The following is a 15,095-nucleotide window of genomic DNA, read 5'->3' on the forward strand; positions in this document are numbered from 1 at the left end:
CTGCCTTGCATCAATTTGGACCCAACTACAAAACAGGTCCACTTTTTTAGTATTTTTTCCAGGGCCACTATAAGTTCCCAGTCCACCCCTGTATGGAGGACATGTCTGAGCCTAAGCATCGCACCAAGGTTTCTCAAGTAGCTCGGGTCCTAACACTCACCTACCTGTGCTGTATGGGCAATACCAGGGGCCAGTGGGCAAATTACAGGAGCGTAAGGTCCGACTCACACACAACTCACCAGTTACCTCCAGCATGTAGCCGTGCTAACAATGGGAGGAGGGAGGAGGCTGATATGGCCCAGGCCTCGCAGGTGCACCTAAATGTAGTCTGTGGATGGAAAACAGGCACATTTAACCCCTTAAGGACCCATGAGTCTGACGTACATGTACGTAATTTCTGTCCTGGGCTTAAAGACCCGTGGCGTACATGTACTTCATGGTGATCGGGCGGATGCAGGAGCTGCGCCCGCCCGATCAGCAGCAGGGGTTCGGCAGTCACTGATAGCCGGACACCTGCATCGGTGAAATCACTGATGCTTGTGCATTAACTCTTGATGTGCCGCGGTCAGCGCTGACCGCGGCAAGTGCGGTGTCGGGGGGATCGGAGCTGCCATCGGGTCCCCGTGCTGCTGTGACGGGGACCCGATAGCAGGTCTCACAGGCTGCCACAAAACCCTCAACCGACTTACGAAGCGCCGGCCACCAGAATCTCCGAGCGATGAGATCCACTGTGGCTCTTGCCCCCGGGTGCCCAGCAAGAACAGTATCGTGGTGCTCCTTAAAAATCTTGTGTCTTAAAGCGAGAGGCACAAACAACCTCCCAGGAGGACAAAGATCAGGAGCCTCTGCCTGGGCTACCTGAACCTCTGCCTCCAATTCAGGATAAAGAGCAGAGACCACCACACCTTCAGCCAAAATGGGACCCGGGTCTTCAAAATTCCCACCTCCCGGAAAACAACATGACAGGGCATCTGCCTTCACATTCTTAACCCCAGGGCGGAAGGTGACAACAAAATTACACCTTGAAAAGAACAAAGACCATCTGGCCTGTCTCGGGTTCAGATGCTTGGCTGATTCCAAGTAGGCCAGATTCTTATGGTCGGTAAACACGGTAATAGGGTGCCTGGCTCCCTCTAGCCAATGGCGCCATTCCTCAAAAGCTAATTTGATGGCCAACAGCTCCCTATCTCCCACATCGTAATTTATTTCCGCGGAGGAGAGTTTCCTTGAGAAAAAGGCACACAGTCGTCATTTGGCAGGAGAGGGACCCTGAGACAAGACTGCACCCACACCCACCTCAGAAGCGTCCACCTCAACAATGAAAGGCAGAGAGACATCAGGTTGTACCAAGATGGGAGCGGAAGCAAAACTCTCTTTGATACTAGAAAAGGCCTTAAGCGCATCTACCGACCAGGAGGAAAAATCTACCCCCTTTTTAGTCATATCAGTGAGTGGCTTAACAACAGAGGATTAATTCAAAATGAACTTCCTGTAATAATTGGCAAAACCCAAAAACCGCACCAGAGCCTTCTGATTCTCAGGAAGCTCCCAATCAAGCACAGCGCGGACCTTCTCAGGGTCCATGCGAAAACCAGAAGCAGAGAGAAGAAAACCCAGAAATGGAATCTCTGGAACCGCAAACACATATTTTTCCAGTTTAGCGTACAGTTTATTATCCCGCAGAATGAGCAAGACCTGACATAGGTGGTCCCTATGAGTTCTGAAATCAGGAGAAAAAATCAAAATGTCATCTAGATACACCAGTACAAATTTCCCCATTAAATGATAAAAAAATGCTGTTCACAAAATGTTCACAAAATGTTGGAAAAACTTTAGCCCCAACAATGTGGTTAAACAGGTCCGGGATCAGAGGAAGCGGATAAGGGTCACGAATTGTGATACAGTTCAGCTCCCTGAAATACAGACATGGTCTTAAAGAACCATCTTTTTTCTTAACAAAAAAAAAACAGCGGCAACAGGTGACTTCGAGGGTCGCATGTGTCCCTTTCTCAGGCTCTCAGAGATATAAGTACGCATAGCGACTCTTTCAGGTTGGGAGAGATTATATAAACGTGATTTTGGCAGCTTGGCGCCTGGGATGAGATTAATAGGGCAATCGTACTCTCGGTGATGGGGCAGCTCCTGGACACCACTCTATGAAAACACATCCGAAAATTCAGAGAGAAAAGATGGCACAGTCTTGGTAGAAACCTCTGAAAGAGACGCCGTGAGGCAATTCTCTCTGCAAAAATTCTCTCTTCAAAAATCAACATGAGCATCACCCACAGTCAAACGGATATTGTGAACTATGCCCTTTAACGATTTTTGAGAAAGTGGAGCGGAATCGATAGCAAAAACAGGTATATCCTTTCCCAAAGTGCATACCTGGAAACCATGTGTTATAGCAAATTGATTATCAATGAGATTGACAGCTGCTCCACTATCTACAAAAATCTCACAAACAATGTTCTTGCTATCTAGCGCCACCCTGGCAGGTAGGACAAAACAGGAACTACAAGCAAACGGCAAACCTTTAATTTCCGCATCAACCTTGCCAATCGTAACAGATGGAAAGTTTTTAGAGGTTTTTTTCTTTTTTGTTTCTTTATTACCCTCAGAAAACTCCCTGAATCTCCTAGAGGGGCAAACATTTGCCAAATGATTTATACCCCCACAACAGAAACAAACCCTCCTCTGAGATCCTCTACTATCAGAGGCAAGCAAGCCCAGCTGCATGGCCTCCTCCTCAGAGGGGATTGAGAGAGACTGAGGCCCCTGCGCACTGAATGAGACCGCCCCACTGTCCGTGGACTGAATATGATCGGAAGGAGTGGTCTCTCCTCTCTCTCTAAGACGCCTGTCAATAGGAACAGCTAGAGACATGGCAGACTCCAACGAGGCAGGTCTCTCATGAAAGGCAAATGCATCTTTCAATACCTCCAAAAGACCATGGCAAAATTGACTTCGGAGTGCAGCATCATTCCAACCAGTATCAGCTGACCATCTCCGAAATTCTGAACAATATATCTCTGCGGACTGTTTACCCTGGCATAAAAGACGCAGTTTAGATTCAGCCAGAGCAATACGATCCGGGTCATCATATATCTGCCCCAGGGCTACAAAAAATTCATCCACCGATCGGAGGGGCCGTGCCCCCACCGGCAGCGAAAAGGCCCAAGACTGAGCTTTATCCCTGAGCAGCAAGATGATGATCCCAACCCTCTGGGGAAGTAGGCAAAAATGGAGTTTGCAAGCCTCTCTAAAACAAACAAAATTTTCACTACCCCCGGAGAACGTATACGGAAGCGAGATCTTAGGCTCAGAACAAACTCCGTGAACGCAAGCAGAACCGGTCACCTGAAACTGAGACACAGTTTTACGGAGATCTGCTACCTCCAGTGAAAGACCCTGCATGCGATCAATCAAGGCTGAAACCGGATCCATGCTTAAGACGATAGTGGCGGTTTATAATGTCACGGATAGTGTTTCAGAAAACTGGAAGTTATAAATAAACATCCGACTGACTTGATCCCAAACTAAGGAACATATGGGTGAGCCCTATAAAACCCCTAGAGCTCTCCCTGACTGCTATGCCCATGCAAAGATCTTTATGATAGATGATTGCATGCCCTCGTACCTAGACTGTGTGACGCCTGAAAACCCTATAATAGTGAGGGGACACGACCACCGGCTCCCTGCACTTAGTACGGAAAGAGTCAGGGTCACCTAGAAACACAAATAAAGGAAAAAGACTTATCTGAGGAACCAGCAGTTGCAGCCTCTAGCAGTGAACACAATCCAGGATGTAGTATAAGCCGCAAAGTGAGGCAGTATGGGAGGGAATATAAAGGGAGGCAATCAGTGTAAATAGATGACAGCTGGGAGAAGGAAAAGAGATGACAAAGTGAAACCAAAACAAAGAACATCATGCAAGAGGTACAGAAGAACGTCTGCCAAAGCTTCTCAGAGAGCTGGCGGTAACACAATGGAAGTGCTCTTCTCCCTGTGCCCTGCCACCACCCCCCACTTGTCATCAGGGCAGCACCGCTGCACTTTGCCTAATTGACAGTGCGGCCCTGCTAGCGCCCCCTGGAATTTTGCGTCCCGGGCAATGCCCCCCACCCCTTCCCACACACACATGCTACGCCACTGAGTGTGTGGCCATTAGGGAAAAAAGTTATTTTACTGCAGACATTTTAGCATGGCAGTAGGAATGTTGAGCTTGTGACACTGGCATTACCTTTTATGGGGTAAATGCCAAGGATGAGTACATGTTAAATGCTACTGGGAAAACATACGGTAATTGAACAGCACTTTGCACTTCTTGCTTACATTATGTTATCAAGCTTATTTTGCCAATAGATACAATGATACATTTTGATTTAGGAATGTTGGCCTTTCCATAACTGTTTGTAAAGTGTTAAGAACATACTGTGTCTTTAATATTGATTTCCTGTTATTTCTTTGTAGGCATTTTCGGCCAAACTGAAAGTTAATGATGCTGTCTTTCATCTAATGAGAACACTTAGAGCTTGTAGGAACAGCGTATACTTCAATTTCATTTACTGTTTATGATTATACCATTAAGATTTGACAAGAGAATGTTTAGAATGGCAAATTAAATTCCACAAAGGTGTATAAGTTTACCTACAAGATCACTATGCCGGACTACCTTACTATATTTATTTCTAGACACACATTGTTTTAACCCCTCAATGCATAATACCATACATGTATGGCATTATGTGCCCGCATTTGTATGGAGCAGGTTGCAGCGGTGAGCCCCCTACATACGTGGAGGGTGTCGGCTGTATCATACAGCAGGCACCAAGGGGCAATAACAGGGAACAGCGATCCCGCTGCACCTCGTCATTCAACCTTTCAGATACCGCAATCAATGTTGATTGTGGCATCTGTGGATTTAGGCAGAGGGTTGCGATTTCCTCTGCTTTCTGAAGTGAAACTGCGTGGCTCTGATCGGCTACTATGGCAGCCTGGATGCATCTGAAGCTTTCCATGGCTGCCGTGGTAAGCTTCCTGCTGAATTGCGCAAGATGCATAGCTCAGCATGGACAGTGTGAAAATCCTGTTCTCCCTAATAGATCCCTATTAGGGTGAATAGGTCAAGGGATCAAAAGATCCCAGGTTCTAGCCCCTTTAGAGGGCTAATAGTTATTAAATAAAAATGTAAAAAAATATATATATATTAAATGTTTAAATCACCCCATTTCCCAATTTTACATATAAAAATATATAGACACAAAAATGAAAAATGAGACTTCTACTGTAGTGAACTTCTACTGAGACCTATATAGTAGAAGTCTCTTTTTATTTTTTATTTTTTATTTTTTTAAACAGACTGGCTATGCAGCTGTATAGTGTAGTGCTTAAAGTGCTGGGCTGTGATGCAGAAGCTGGGAATTCAATTCCTGTCACAAACTTTTTTCAGAAATAGAGGCTAAACTTAATTTTAACATATACACTCACCTAAAGAATTATTAGGAACAACTGTTCTATTTCTCCTTAATGCAATTATCTAGTCAACCAATCACATGGCAGTTGCTTCAATGCATTTAGGGGTGTGGTCCTGGTCAAGACAATCTCCTGAACTCCAAACTGAATGTCAGAATGGGAAAGAAAGGTGATTTAAGCAATTTTGAGCATGGCATGGTTGTTGGTGCCAGACGGGCCTGTCTGAGTATTTCAGAATCTGCTCAGTTACTGGGATTTTCATGCACAACCATTTCTAGGGTTTACAAAGAATGGTGTGAAAAGGGAAAAACATCCAGTATGCGGCAGTCCTGTGGGCGAAAATGCCTTGTGGATGCTAGAGGTCAGAGGAGAATGGGCCAACTGATTCAAGCTGATAGAAGAGCAACGTTGACTGAAATAACCACTCGTTACAACCGAGGTATGCAGCAAAGCATTTGTGAAACCACAACACGCACAACCTTGAGGCGGATGGGCTACAACAGCAGAAGACCCCACCGGGTACCACTCATCTCCACTACAAATAGGAAAAAGAGGCTACAATTTGCACGAGCTCACCAAAATTGGACTGTTGAAGACAGGAAAAATGTTGCCTGGTCTGATGAGTCTCGATTTCTGTTGAGACATTCAAATGGTAGAGTCCGAATTTGGCGTAAACAGAATGAGAACATGTATCCATCCTCTGATGGCTACTTCCAGCAGGATAATGCACCATGTCACAAAGCTCAAATCATTTCAAATTGGTTTCTTGAACATGACAATGAGTTCACTGTACTAAAATGGCCCCCACAGTCACCAGATCTCAACCCAATAGAGCATCTTTGGGATGTGGTGGAACGGGAGCTTCGTGCCCTGGATGTGCATCCCTCAAATCTACATCAACTGCAAGATGCTATCCTATCAATATGGGCCAACATTTCTAAAGAATGCTATCAGCACCTTGTTGAATCAATGCTACGTAGAATTAAGGCAGTTCTGAAGGCAAAAGGGGTCCAACACTGTATTAGTATGGTGTTCCTATTAATTCTTTAGGTGAGTGTATGTGTGTGTATGTATATATATATATATATATATATATATATATATACAGTACAGACCAAAAGTTTGGACACACCTTCTTATTCAAAGAGTTTTCTTTATTTTCATGACTATGAAAATTGTAGAGTCACACTGAAGGCATCAAAACTATGAATTAACACATGTGGAATTATATACATAACAAACAAGTGTGAAACAACTGAAAATATGTCATATTCTAGGTTCTTCAAAGTAGCCACCTTTTGCTTTGATTACTGCTTTGCACACTCTTGGCATTCTTTTGATGAGCCTCAAGAGGTAGTCCCCTGAAATGGTCTTCCAACAGTCTTGAAGGAGTTCCCAGAGATGCTTAGCACTTGTTGGCCCTTTTGCCTTCACTCTGCGGTCCAGCTCACCCCAAACCATCTCGATTGGGTTCAGGTCCGGTGACTATGTATAGGTCTCAGTAGAAGTACAGTACAGTAGAAGTCTCATATTTCTTTTTTTAGTAACTGGCTTTGCAGCTATTATAGCTGAGTGGTTAAATGCCTTGCCTCATATACAAAAGGTTGTGAGTTCTGACTCCATATATGGACATAGCTATATATGGAGTCAGAGCAGGGACTCCTAAGCCGTAGACTCACACTGAGGGATTCCCTCACTGTACAGTGATCTTCTGCATAGAAATAGAGGTTAAATTAGATTGAAATACACTGACTCGAGCATACGTGGTGTTCAGCTGAACTACGCGATGTGCCGAGCATAGCGATGCTTGAGCTGAACTGGTGTTCGCCGAGCATGCTCGCTCAACACTAATCAAAACAAATGTCAGGAAATATTTTAACACTGAAAAAGTTGTTGAGGCTTAGAATATTCTTCCATCAGATGTGGCTGGGAAATCTATAGCAAGCAAACTAAAACATATCTGGGATAAACATGTCTATCCTAAATGAAATATAAGATTAGATGGACTGGGGTCTTTTTCTCCCGTCAATCTTCTATGTTTCTATCGTTCAGCCAGTAACACCACCCAGGCTTCTCCCTCATATTAGATTGATAGTCTGTGATATTTTAGAGCAGTTAGCAATGAAGCAAAAAGACCCCCGCAGATCAGCTGTTTGTGAAGATAGAATAGGAAGCTAAATGAAAATACCAGTCAAAACAAATCATCCTAGATATACTAGTTTGCTTTCCCTATCAGTTGGTTACAGCTGTCAGGAATGAGTCATCACGTAACCTAATCAAAATATTATCTAGACATTATCAGTGGTATCCTATTGTTATATTTGAGAGCATATACATTGGTTATCTCATGAATACAACCCTTTTTTAAATGGAAGTTGAGCCAAGCATCTCTAACCTCTAGTGGTTATCTGTCACTGTTTTTGGTGGCCAGGAAATACAGCATTACAAGACAAGCCCTACATGGACAGTTGAGTTTGTCTGAGCAGGAAATACTCCTACTTATGTCTCTCACATGTGGTTCATAGAGGGGGTCCCAAACTCCCGTGACTTCTATATACCTTGATAGGGAATATGGACAGGGGTTGTCTTCATGAAACATAGCTGTCAATGTAAGATTATGTAAAGACCGAAATTTTCCTTCAGGACCACAAAGTTAACCCAAAAGTCTTCAGGATAGAGGGAGGATTATCTCCCCAGGATTATTAATTAAAATTTATTTCATTAAATTACTTAAAGAAATATAAAACAAGCAGTTGTACACCAATCATTAATTTAACACAACACTGTAATTTATTTTAATTTGAACAGTTTTTGACACTGATCAACACTAAAAAGATTATCTTCTGCATCAAGGTAGAAGTTTCAGAATGCTCTAAATCAGCCTGCAGCCCTCCAGCTGTTTTAAAACTACAACTTCCACCATGCCCTGCTGTAGGCTGATAGCTGTAGGCTCTCTGGGCATGCTGGGAATAGTAGTTTTTCAACATCTGGAGGGTTGCAGGTTGGGCATGCCTGCTCTAAATGACTTTAGTTTCCTGAAGTTCAGTACAATAGCTGCTGTATGGAAAATGTATTTTATTAGGGATAAAGATTGTGACACTGTTGAAAATCCTAGCATTCAGATGTAATCTGAGTGGAAATCTAACAGTAAGTATTCAGTTTCCTCACAGCGCCACCACACGTGAGGTGTAGGATTAGATGGTTCTCATTTAAATCAATGGGTTAAACCTGTAATTCTGTGTTCCCCAGCCAGTGGCTTGGGAGCCAAATGTGGCCTCTGGGCTTTGTGCAGCTGACAGCTTCAGATATTATTATACACTAGTAAGGGTGGAGCAGAGTTCGGGGACCCGGACCCGAACCCAGACTTTTTCACTGAAGTTCGGGTCCAGTGTTCGGGTGATTTTATTATTTTCCGTTATAACATGGTTATAACGGAAAATAATAGATAGATAGATAGATAGAAAATAATAGATAGATAGAATAATAGATAGAATCTTCTATCTTAATTCAGCAGGACCTGCGATGACGTCACCGCGCTCGCCACATGGTGTGCACGGTGACGTCATCGCTGGTCCTGAAGAAAGAAGACCTGCATGATCAAGGCTGCGCGATCAAGTGGATGAGGTAAGTTTTTTTTATTATTTTTAACCCCTCCATGGCCATTTTATTTAGCATTCTGTCTTAAGAATGCTATTATTTTCCATTATAACCATGTTATAACGGAAAATAATAAAGTGAAGTTCGGGTCCCCATTGACTTTAATGGGGTCCAGGTTCGGAGTCAAGTTCGGGTCCTAAACCCGAACTTTGACCTGAAGTTTGGCCGAACCTGGGGAAGCCGAACTTCCACGAGTTTGCTCATCCCTACTAGTAAGGTCATGTGTTTGTAGTAGGATGTGATAGCTTTTGCAGTTTCAGCCCACATCTCTCATATACAGTTGCAAGAAAAAGTATGTGAACCCTTTGGAATGATATGGATTTCTGCACAAATTGGTCATAAAATGTGATCTGATCTTCACAACTATAGACAATCACAGTCTGCTTAAACTAATAACACACAAAGAATTAAATGTTACCATGTTTTTATTGAACACACCATGTAAACATTCACAGTGCAGGTGGTAAAAGTATGTGGAGAAAGTTCAGCACTGCTGCTCCTCTCCCTAGGAGTGGCCGTCCTGTAAAGATGACTGCAAGAGCACAGCGCAGACTGCTCAATGAGGTGAAGAAGAATCCTAGAGTGTCAGCTAAAGACTTACAAAAGTCTCTGGCATATGCTAACATCCCTGTTAGCGAATCTACGATACGTAAAACACTAAACAAGAATGGATTTCATGAGAGGAAGCCACCTGGATGTTCCACAGCAGTACTGGCAAAATATTCTGCGGACAGATGAAACCAAGGTTTAGTTGTTTGGAAGAAACACACAACACTATGTGTGGAGAAAAAGAGGCACAGCACACCAACATCAAAACCTCATCCCAACTGTGAAGTATGGTGGTGGGGGCATCATGGTTTGGGGCTGCTTTGCTGCGTCAGGGCCTGGACGGATTGCCATCATCAAAGGAAAAATTAATTCCCAAGTTTATCAAGACATTTTGCAGAACAACTTAAGGCCATCTGTCCACCAGCTGAAGCTCAACAGAAGATAGGTGTTTGAACAGGACAACGACCCAAAGCATAGAAGTAAATCAACAACGGAATTGCTTAAACAGAAGAAAATACGCCTTCTGGAGTGGCCCAGTCAGAGTCCTGACCTCAACCCGACTGAGATGCTGTGGCATAACCTCAAGAATAGCGATCCACACCAGACATCCCAAGAATATTGCTGAACTGAAACAGTTCTGTAAAGAGGAATGGTCAAGAATTACTCCTGACCGTTGTGCACGTCTGATCTGCAACTACAGGAAACGTTTGGTTGAAGTTATTGCTGCCAAAGTAGGTTCAACCAGTTATTAAATCCAAGGGTTCACATACTTTTCCCACCTGCACTGTGAATGTTTACATGGTGTGTTCAATAAATACATGGTAACATTTAATTCTTTGTGTGTTATTAGTTTAAGCAGACTGTGATTGTCTATTGTTGTGACTTAGATGAAGATCAGATCACATTTTCTGACCAATTTGTGCAGAAATCCATATCATTACAAAGGGTTCAAATACTTTTTCTTGCAACTGTATTTTAGTGTACACTAATGCCCAACATTTGCTGTCTTCATTTAGGTATTAGCTCTATGGAAAAGTACTAATTGGTTACAATGGGTGCTTGTTACACAGTGACACCAGTGGCATTGTACCCAACCCTGGCAGAGAGTTGCTATTTTTCCCTTATTCAATAGCAATAGTACCCTGCCCCTGCTCTCTAAAGAATTTTGTATTCATTACAACTAGAGAAAGATGAGTGAATCGAAGTTGACAAAGTAGAATTCGATCTGAATTTCAGGTTTTATTTCGATTTGCACCGAATTCAAATTTCCCTGCGATTCGTGGTAACAAATCAAATTTTTTCCTAAAATTGCTGCTGCACATGTGAGGACATGGAGCAAGGAACTCTGGGAAGGCAGGATCACCCATAAGGCCATGCATGCAGCCAATCAGCAGCCAGCCAGCCCTGTGATGTCACAGCCCTATAAATAGCCTCAGCCATATTGGATTCTGCCATTTTCCAGTGTACTTAGTGCAGGGAGAGACGTCAGCAGGTGCTAGTGTGTATTAGTGGCACCAAAAAATATTTGCCGTTCAGCGGTGAAGTTCCTTTGTACTACTAATAGGATAGATACGCATGTCCTATTAGCCGTTCTGCGGTGAATTGTGATTGTTATATTAATTTTTTTGGGTGTATTAATAGAATAAAACGTCTTATTAGCCAGTGTGCAGTGAACCGACATTGTTATACTGCTATTGTTGGGGTGTATTAATGGGAAAAATAAGTATTTGTTATTAGCGGTTCTGCGGTGAATTTACATTGTCATACAGACATTTTTGCGCTATATTAATAGCAAAAATAAGTATGTGTTATTAGCCGTTCTGCTGTGAACTTACATTGTCATTCTGTGGTGAAATTATTTTGTGAAACAGCCTTTTTTGGGAAAATTGATGGGTGATTGTAGACTTCCTTTTGCTGTATGGACCGAATTACATCAACTAGCCATTCAGTGGTGAAATGTTTTAGTGAAACAGCCTTTTTTGGGAAAATTGGTCGGTAGCTATAACTACGGTCAAGGACAATATATGTCTTTTACGTCCCACTGGGTAAATGTTGTTCCTGGCCAGCCACACCTGCAACTTGGCCAGGTGACGACGCTTTCACCTCCATGTTCTCACGCCGTTGGTCCTGCGACAATGTCCGCATCTGCCTTCTCATCCTCCACTGCAGGGACAATTATCAGTGCTTCTCCAGCATACTACATGTGCAAGGCACGGCGCTGTCAGGCTGTTCTACACCTCATTTGCCTAGGCGAATCAAGTCACACAGGGGAGGAACTGCACCGTGTCCTTCATCAAGAAATCGAATCCTGTCTTTCTCCGCGACAACTCAAAATCGGAACCATGGTTACCGAGAACGGGAAGAACATGGTGTCGGCGCTGCATCAACGAGGGCTGAGCCAAGCGCCCTGCATGGCAGACGTGTTCATTCTGGTTGTCAAGTGGTTCCTGAAGTCTTCCACCTATCTGCAAGACATCCTAAAAATGGCCAGGAAACTTTGCATGCACTTCAGCCACTCGTACACCGCAAAGCACAACCTTTTTGAGCTGCAGCGGCAGAACGGCATCCCTCGACATAGGCTGATATGCGACGTTTCCGCCCGTTGGAATTCCACCCTCCATATGTTGGACTGACTATACGAACAGGAAAAGGCAATAAATGATTTGTTGATGATACAGGCGGACAAAGGTACTCCACTGTGTAACTTTGATGTTAGTCAGTGGCAGCTCATGCGTGACACCTACCGTTTGCTCGTGCCCTTTGAGGAGGCCACTTTATTTGTCAGTCGCCAGGACTACGGGATTAACAACGTCTTTCCACTGATTCATGTCTGGAAAAGATAATGGTAAATCTGACTGGTCAGGGGACTGGAGATGCCTAGATCTCACGGCCACATGAGCCCTGTGGGGGCTGAACTGGAGGAGGAGGACATTGGAGCACAAGCAATGTCTAGCGAAATGGGTGGTTTTTCTACACAGGTGACAGGAGAGGAGGACATAGAGCAGGATCTGAACCAGCAGGTGGTGGCATACTTGGTCAGCACCCTGCCACCCCACATTGAAGATCCGCTGGACTACTGGGCAGCCAATCTCTATTTGTGGCCGCAACTGGCAGAGTTTGCCGTGAAAAAGGTGTCCTGCCCAGCCAGTAGTGTGACATCAGAGTGGGTGTTTAGTGCGGTGAAGGACATAGTTACCCCAAGAAGAACTCGCCTGTCCACCCAAAATGTGGAAAGACTGACCTTTGTCAAGATGAATCAGGCATGGATCAGCCAGGATTTCCACCCACCAATGCCTGATGCATCAGACTAGATCATCCGTGGTGCCACACCAACACTTTGACAAAGGAGACCGGTTTCTTCTGGCTACCTCCCTCAGCTACTATTCTGATGCTGCCACCCGCCTGATGCCACACATCTGAAGTGCTCCTTCTTTCACCCACCATCTTCAGCTGGTACTGGTATTGCCACTCACCTCCACACTATGTCACCTTTCCACTCTGTGGCCTCCTCATGCTGCTGCCACCTCCACACTATGTCACCTTGCCACTCTGTGGTCTCCTGATGCTGCTGCCACCTCCACACTATGTCACCTTGCCACTCTGTGGCCTCCTCATGCTGCTGCCACCTCCACACTATGTCACCTTGCCACTCTGTGGCCTCCTGATGCTGCTGCAACCTCCAGACTGTCATTGTGCCACTCTGTGGCCTCCTCCTGATGCTGCTGCTGCCATCTCCACACTGTCATTGTGCCACTCTGTGGCCTCCTCATGCTGCTTCCACCTCACCACTATGTCATAGGGCCACTCTGTGGACTTCTCATGCTGTTCCCACCCTCCCCACTTCATGACTGGGCCACTATTTTAGCCTTATGGCCTGGCTGACATCATCATTTATTTGACCCTTTTTCTGAACTGTCAGAAGGAAGGAAAAATGAGACATACAACGGATCTTGTCTGTATAGCATCTGTAAGGCCTGTATGATCCCGTCAGAATTGGCTTGTGATTTGGTAGCCAAAAGCTAAAATTTGTACAAAACACAGGAGACATGCAAATATTCCATTCATGTGTCATCTCTGCTTGGATCCACTACGTTTGTTTTTTTGGGCATTAGCAATACTGAAGGATTACTAACCAAATGTTGACCAAGTGAAAACGGATCCTCCACAGAAAGGATCCGTTTTTTTTGAGGTTATTGTTCTGACAGATCAGAGGAAGGACAAAATAATCAGTGACGTCAACACAAACTTATTGCTGACACCCTTCCCACTCTGTCAGGGGGCTCTATAATAGAAAAGGTTCTGTAGGCATCTATGAAGCCTTCTTCCTGGTGCCAACATCGACTTGTAAGACTGAGTTCATACTTGAGTTATTTGGTTAGTTTTGGCCCCATGACCCAAATAAGTGAGGTGTGCAGTGATTCTAAGAACGATGCCTGTCATCTGCATGTCATACTGACTGAAAGTATTGTTTCACTACCACAGCAAACTCCCTATGCATGTTATTGCAAGGCACAGTGTTCTACACCACTATAAAGGCTCTCTGCAGCCAGGATATAGGCATTTTTTAACACGATTCGCCGCAAATAAATTTGGATCGAACCGATTTTTGTATGAAAGTTCGGTGAACTGGCCGAATCGAATTTTTGAAAAATTCGCTCATCTCTAAACACACCTATAGCACAAAAAAAAAAGCATAACTACTCATCTATGTGTATTATGTGTATATAGAGACACATTTGGCAGTAATGAATCCCTTAAATGGGTTGTCCAGGATTAGTTTTGTAGAATTTACAATATTTTACTATATCCTTAACCACTTAAGGACCACAGGTTTATACCCCCCTAAAGACCAGGTCCTTTTTTACAATTCTGCACTCCACAACTTTAGCGGTTTATTGCTCGGTCATGCAACTTACCACCCAAATGAATTTTACCTCCTTTTCTTCTCACTAAGGCTACTTTCACACTAGCGTTGTTTTAATCCGGCGTTCAATTCCGACACCGGAACTGCCCGCCGGATCCGGAAAAACGTGTGAAAACGGATTACATTTGAATCCTGATCAGGATTTTGATCACAATGAAAAAATGCATTGGAAAAAACGGATCCGCCATTTATGGACTTTAACTTTTTTTTTCACATTTTTCGGGTTTAACATGCAAAAGCCGGATCCGTTTTGACTGAACACACAGTGCCAGATCCGGCGTTAATGCAAGTCAATGGGAAAAAGGCCTGATCCGGCGTTCAGTCAAAGTGTTCAGGCTTTTTGGCCGGAGGTAAAAATACTGCATGCTACGTTTTTCTGAAAAGCCTGATCAGTCTAAAAGACTGAACTGAAGACATCCTGATGCATCCTGAAGGATGGACTCTCCATTCAGAATACATGGGGATAAAACTGATCAGTTCTTTTCCGGATTTG

The sequence above is a fragment of the Bufo bufo genome, chromosome 4, assembly GCF_905171765.1.
Source record: "Bufo bufo chromosome 4, aBufBuf1.1, whole genome shotgun sequence".
In the NCBI taxonomy this organism is placed as follows: domain Eukaryota; kingdom Metazoa; phylum Chordata; class Amphibia; order Anura; family Bufonidae; genus Bufo; species Bufo bufo.